Raw genomic sequence first — 7,144 nt, 5'->3', positions numbered from 1 at the left:
AAAAAAAAAAAAGAATCTCTTTGATGACTGCCATTTTGTTTCCTGGGGCCCAGTGGAAGACTGCGTTAGATCCAAAGATTTACAGAAGAATGATGATTTTTGATCTGGAAATCTTGAATTTCTGATAGTGGCTGAGGTAGTTTGGGATAGAAATCAAGAGGGAGTTATCTGGCAAGTCAGAGCACACAGTAAATGGCTTACTTCTATTCAAACAGTGTAATGATATCTAACTATATATGATATTAAGAATTATCCTTAGCCTCTCCTTCCTTGCTTTCATAAAAGAATTTTAATAATAAGTTTTAAAATCCCTTTGTTGGTTAATGTTTCTAGGATGAACGTCTAGAAAAATTATTTTATTAAAGCTTATTCTGTACCCATGAGTTCAATACCACTAAGAGACAATACCCAGGTGTTTTGTCTTGGTGTACACAAATGTAGCAGTAGAAACTGTCAATGATTCTTTCATTGAAGAGGTCAAAACATAACAAAATAATATCTCTAGGTGGTCACTTATTTATTTCTTTTAGCTGCCAAAAATATCAGTTACCATCAGGTACCTAATCAATGGGCATCCACATTTAGGCAGAATGCCACGTCCTCTAACTTTTAATTTAATTTTATTTTGAGACACATTGTCTCTCTGTAACCCCAGCTATACCATGGTGGCATCATTGTAGATCATTGCAACCTCAGACTCCTGGGCTCAAGCGATCCTCCTGCCTCAGTCTCCCTAGTAGCTGGGACTATGGGCCAGTGGGTCCTCAAACTTTTTAAACAGGGGGCCAGTGTCCCTAAGGTTCACTGTCCCTTAGACTGTTGGAGAGCTGGACTGTAAGCCCCAGGACGAGTTGGCTGCTAAGCACAACAGGCAGCATCAGCAAAAACATTCGGCGGGCCTGATAAATGTCCTAGGTGGGCTGCATGTGGCCCGCGAGCTATAGTTTGAGGACTCCTGCTAGGCAAACAACACCACACCTGGCTTACTTTTCTGTTTTGCTCAGGCTGATCTCAAACTCCTGAGCTCAGGCAATCTTCCCACCTTGGCCTCCCAGAGTGCTAGTATTACAGGCCTGAGCCACCACACTTTGCCCTACCTTCTTTAACTCACTATGAGTGGCTCTGCTTCTGGAAAGCAGAACAGGATTGGAGGATGTACACACTCTGGTAAGTTCCTTCCAGTCCTACTATTCATCCTTTGCCCATTTCCTGGATCATTTATGAGACAGTGAGAACAATAGCAAGCCAAGCCAGCCAGGTGGACCAATGGATCCTGCAGATGGCTGCAGATCTATCACCGTGGAAGCTATGCATACGGGAGTAGTACCCTTTCAGAAGGGATCTCTGCCCCTGAACTCTGACCTACCTCTTTGCTTTTTTACTTCCTTGGAACTTATCAAACAACTTAATACACATTTCCTTCCACCTTCCACTATTTCCCTATTGATTTCCTCTGTCACTTATTTTTTACTTTCCTCCTCTACTTCTCCACCCTCCCCTGCTCCTTTGTAGTCAATGTGTAATTGCTTAAGCCTAATGATGCTTCTACATTTCATTAGCTGGAACTTTCTCACTTCTCAGCATTTGCTTGTTCCTGAAAGGCATTTCATCCCATAATCATTTAACACCAGCTCTAGGAAGACCTGCTCAGACATGCCCCAGTCCTTGCCCCTGTTATTTTCTATTTCATCCTCATTGACTCTCCGGCTCTTCATTCATGTTTCCCTTTCCACACTAACCATCCAAGCCTTGCGTTATTAGGTAAATGTCCCTCTTCCATTCTAGTTTGTAAAGTTCATGCCTAAGTACATGTCGCATCCATTTTTTTATCCCCCACCACACCTAGCCTGGTACCACACTCATAATAGATGTTTAACAAATGTTGGTTGTGAGTTGAGTTCACAGACCAGCTTAAATTCTACGTCTTCTTGAAAATTCAGTTCCAATAGTGCAACCCACATTGATCCTATTTTTGTATTCTCCTAGTACTTTGTGTCTGCATTAGTCAATCTTTTTTTTTAAACCTAATCATATGTTCCTTTTCATTATTAACTAACTGTTTCACATTGTGCAAGTTTTTTTCTTCTTTATTTTCTGGTAAACATACAGAGAACTTGTGAGAAGCCTCTTTGGCGACTGACGCTGGGTATTGCATGTAGAAATTGTTCAATAAGTGTGTGTTGAATGGAAGAAAGAATGAATCAATGCATGACTTACAAGATGAATGAACACATTCCTGTTTCTTTATTGACTGCTCAGCTTCCTGGTCCTATAGGCATGAATGCTTAGAGTCATTTAATTCTTAGCTTTCCTCCACTTGCCAAGTCAAACCAATATTCTATTGATTCTTGCTTTTTAATTTCTCATAACCATTCTGAGTATAATGAAACACTTTCCTGATCCTCCACATCTGGGGGAGATGTCAGTACAGTTCACACAATGTGTTCTAACTTCTTTTTGTTGTTGTTTTTAGTAATTTCCTCCTAAAATGGATAAGATTATAAAATAATTTTTTTTGTCTTTAAGCAGCTCATTCACATATTCATAAAATACCAATTAAAGTCGAGCAACTGAAAATTGGCATCAAAGAAGAATAATGTAGCATTTAAATAATGTTTGCATTGATTTTACTTATTTTTATGTTAGTTTAATAGAAGAATTGTTGGTCCTTTTCCTGTACATGTATAGACCCAGGTGGAATTTTCAGTCAGCAGAGGAGTAACAGGAAACAGTCCTTATGGCCACGTTGGCTGAAAAGCCACACAACCCAGGAGTAAATAAAGAGTCCTCAACTTCCCTACCCCCATGAAAAACCAAATCTAGCTACAGGCAAACACTGTGCCCCATTCAGATAAGGACAATTTGGATTATCACTTTTTTTTTTGGCCTCAAGCTGTCACTTTGGGTAGAGTGCTATGGCATCACAGCTCACAGCAACCTCCAACTCCTGGGCTTAAGTGATTCTCTTGCCTCAGCCTCCCAAGTAGCTGGGACTACAGGTGCCCGCCACAATGCCCAGCTATTTTTTGGTTGTAGTTGTCATTGTTGTTTGGCAGGCCCGGGCTGGATTCGAACCTGCCAGCTCTGGTGTATGTGGCTGGTGCCTTAGCGGCTTGAGCTATAGGCACTCAGTCGGATTATCATCTTTTCAAAGTATGAGAAACATAATCTCTAGCTATAACTAAACAGATTGGGGTAAATAAATTTGAGCTTTTTTTGTTCATTTGCAATATAATCATTAGTAATTTAAAATCTTCATGACTATTGCTATACAGCTATGAGGGTTTCTAATCCTTAGTTGTTGAATGGCTGTCTTATCATTACTCCTGAGATGAAAAGGAAATCCTCAAGCTGTAAACAACAACAGGAGAACAAAACTGAACCAATCTGTGTGCACAATGAACATATAGGCACGTGCATATTTCTAAAAATAGGATCATTTCAAGTTTGCTATTTATTTCACTGGTTTATATTAATTTGTAGTATCAAATTTGGTCTGATAAAGATGTGAAAATATAGTTCTTTAGATGTTCTCAATTATTTGTATTGCTCTTTCAGTGTGTGAATGTTTCACGGTCTACCAGGATCTGTATAAGTGACAACTGAAGGGGACGCTTGGTCAAGGAAAGAGCATTGTCATGATGACCAGCCAGCTTTGAGGGAGAGGCATACTTCTGATTAACTGGCCCAAAGGGAATTTGAGTTAAAATAAATTAGCATGACTAGCTACATCTTGCTAGGTAGGTAGTATATAGCTGAGCTAGAAAATGACATGGAGTTGACTCGCTCTAGATAGAAACATTTTAGAATTAAGATTATTAATTCGTATTAATACATTGATGCAAATTAATACAGTTAACATTAATTTCTCTCCAAAATGAATTCAATAAATAACTAGCTAACTCAGTAAATATCTCATGTCATCCTTCCTTTGCTCACATGATAAAGGTCAACTATCCTGTTTTGTGAGAACTCAGCTTCTGATTTCAACTGAAGTTATCAGGCTTCAGTGAAGCAGAGTTTCACCCCCAAGATGCATAAAACCTAAGTAAGAATCCCTTGAGCCCTCTACAAAATGCAAATAAAGCTGACTCACTACCCAAAAGGTAATGAATCTACAGTGACAGGCCCTGTCACAGTGCTCCTTCTGGCATGCCCATCAAGCAAAGTGCCAAGCGTGGCAGGAAGGACAATCTGGGTGCGAGTTGCCTCGTCTGACACCTGTGCTGTTACCGACCGTAATCTGTGAGCTCAAGTGAGCTCTGGCCTCAGGCATAGGCACTGGCTTTCCAAAGTTTCGTCTAGGCCCAGGTTCCTACTATGAAATATAAGATAGGAAATGCAAAGAAAGGAAGTGTGAGAAGTGATATTTATTTCTATAAAATGAAGAAATTATAAAAAAAGAAAAAAGAAAAGACTCCTGGGGGTCCATCAAGTTAGCAGCTTTCCCACACCCTGAATTGCCTTCCTTAGGGACACTACCCCTGAGAAATGGGGCTCAGAGTGTGACTGTGGGGTGCCAGCAGAGGATGCAAGGAACAGGACCCAAGATGTGGGGTCATTTTCCCAGCCACATGGCATCCTGCGTCTGTACGTCAACTTCTATCAGTCTTCTATCAGTCTTTTAGGCTTTCTGCTAAGCAGGTACAAAAGGGTTTCATTGAGAAGAATTAGCTCGCTGATATTACAGACGATGGCGGAAAGACAGAGAGTCCTTTAGAAGGGACTCCAGGCACTGTACCAAATTCTGAAAACACTGAGGAATAAGCTAGACAGTATTGTCTCTTCATAGCCTCCATCCCGAGGTGGAGAGTGATTGTTAGACAGGAAAAGTGCAATGCAAGATCTCTGCAGACCTCAATGTTTGTGTGTGGGGGGAGGGCAGGGTCAGGACTGGGATCGAAAATGGAACCCCAGATTGTAACTGGGAGGCAGGGCTCCCTCATACATGACGGAGTCACCTAACATACAGCTGTTCTGGTGGGAGTGTGCCCAGGGTGCCCACGTGGCCAATCAGGTCTCATCTTGAACAAAACATGACCCTCTGTCCAAGTGAGTTAGGCGTGAGCAAAGAGAGACAGGCTGAATTTGATGGCCCCCTGACAGATGCCTCCCTCTCAGTCGTGGACACATGGTTCAAGGCTGCCCCAACTTTAGACCCAAAAAACCAGCCATACTTAATTTTATCTAGAAGGGCCTTAGTCTAACTTAAAAAAAAAAAAAAACTTTCCTGATGTTCTTATCCTGGGAATGTGTTCTTAGTTTTTGCAGTGGAGTTTCTCAAAGTACATCTTATAAAATATCAGCATGAGAATCAACCACCTCTGTGATACTTGTTAAAAATTCATTTTAAGGATTATTGTTCAAGATAGTAGGTTGTCAACTGTGGCTACACAGGAGGATCTCAGGTGGAAAGAAAATTTAGTATCAATTCACTGGGTCTCACACCAAAATTCTGATTCAATTGGTCTGGGTTAGTTCCAGGCCTCGGTGTCTTTTCAGTGTCTTCCAGAGTGACTCGAGTGAGCACTCAGGGTTTTGAACCCCTGAGTTAGAGTAGACCTCCACCCATAAGCAGGTGTACACCCTGGGAGGGTGGATGGGATGACACCGCCTGAGGCCTGCTGGTAATCAGGAAGAAGGTCTCCAGTGCACCAGGATTATCTATTGAAGAGTATATGGGACGGTCCCCAAGTCCAGACTCCATCCCTGCTGTGTTTCCAAAGGGCTGTTCCCTCTCTTTCCTTCCCAGAAGAGGATGCCTTCCTACTTCACTCTGACAAATGCATTCTCAAAGTTCAGTGTGCCTGAACCCCGTCACCTGATGGAACTTTGCTAATATGCACATTCCCAGACCTAACCCCCGAGGTCCTGATTCAGTGGCTCTGGGATGAGACTGAAATATATATTTTAACGTTTTTCATATTTAATGACTATTTGTATGAGATTTTGATGAAGATGGGTGGAGGACCATGCTCTGAGAAGACACTCCCTGGGTCTTTCCCAAAGGTGTAATCTGCTGCTCTTGGGAAAGTTCTCTGTCTTAAATTCTGAATCTGCCACCTAGTATCTGACCTTGGGTGTATAATTAACCTCTCTGTGCCTCAGTTTCCACATCTTTAAAATGGAGGAAATAAAAGTACTTACTTTATAGAGGTTGTGAGGATTAAAAGGAGTTGAGTTAGATAGAGGTCATTTTCATGCACTGATGTCACAGGTGGCAGCTGTGGGAAGCTTTGGGGATAGGTCTCTAGTTAGCACTGGTCCTCTAGTAAGGCAGCAGTATACCTGTTTATATGTCCTCACTCAGTCTTAGCCTTCCTACCACAGTGCCTCTCTCACTTAAAGCCCCCTGCAAACTGTTAGAAGAAAATTTGCTGGACAGAACCTGTGGCTCAAAGGAGTAGGAAGCCGGCCTCATATGCCGGAGGTGGCGGGTTCAAACCCAGCCCCAGCCAAAAACTGCAAAAAAAAAAGAAAGAAAAAAAAATGAAAAAGAAAATTTGCTTCCATCCATATGACTTATGGTAAAGACTAAAAAATGTCCAAATTTTACTTTACAAAGAATTTTATATAATAGATATTAATTTTCAAAATATGAAGGTTGAACAACAGAAGTCATCAAATCTCCCTACTTCCAGTCAGGGACTGAAAATGCCACATTTTTAAAGGTAGATCTGTGATGACACCCAGTGGCCAAAATGTCAACCACTGACATTTTTAAAATACATATAAACGTATTTTCCCTCAGTCTACAAGTACTGTCACATCGACTTCATCTTTAAATTGTTCAATTCAACAACAAAGCATGAAATGGTCCTGCATTGGGAATGTCATCTGTGAAATGTGAAAAAGCCAAAATTTTTTGGAACTATTTTTAGTAGAACATTCCTAGCCATTCGGGCAAATGAGAGCTCCAGTTTATCAAAGATATTATATTCCTAAAAAGAATTTTTAGACTCGGAAAAGGTAATTTGTATCAGTGTGTAATAAACAAAAGGCCAGACATAGAAGATTATAACAGACTATTCACATTTCACAATAACCACACATGGCCATTTAAATAATTAGAAAATAATTAACATGTTTACCTTGGCAATTCAGGTAATAGTAACCTAGTACCCATATCATTTTTTTCTGAGAC

The sequence above is a fragment of the Otolemur garnettii genome, unplaced genomic scaffold (genome assembly GCF_000181295.1).
Source record: "Otolemur garnettii isolate 467f Iridium unplaced genomic scaffold, OtoGar3 scaffold00057, whole genome shotgun sequence".
NCBI classification, from domain to species: domain Eukaryota; kingdom Metazoa; phylum Chordata; class Mammalia; order Primates; family Galagidae; genus Otolemur; species Otolemur garnettii.
The sequence above is the reverse complement of the archived record's forward strand: the minus strand, read 5'-3'. Positions refer to the sequence as shown.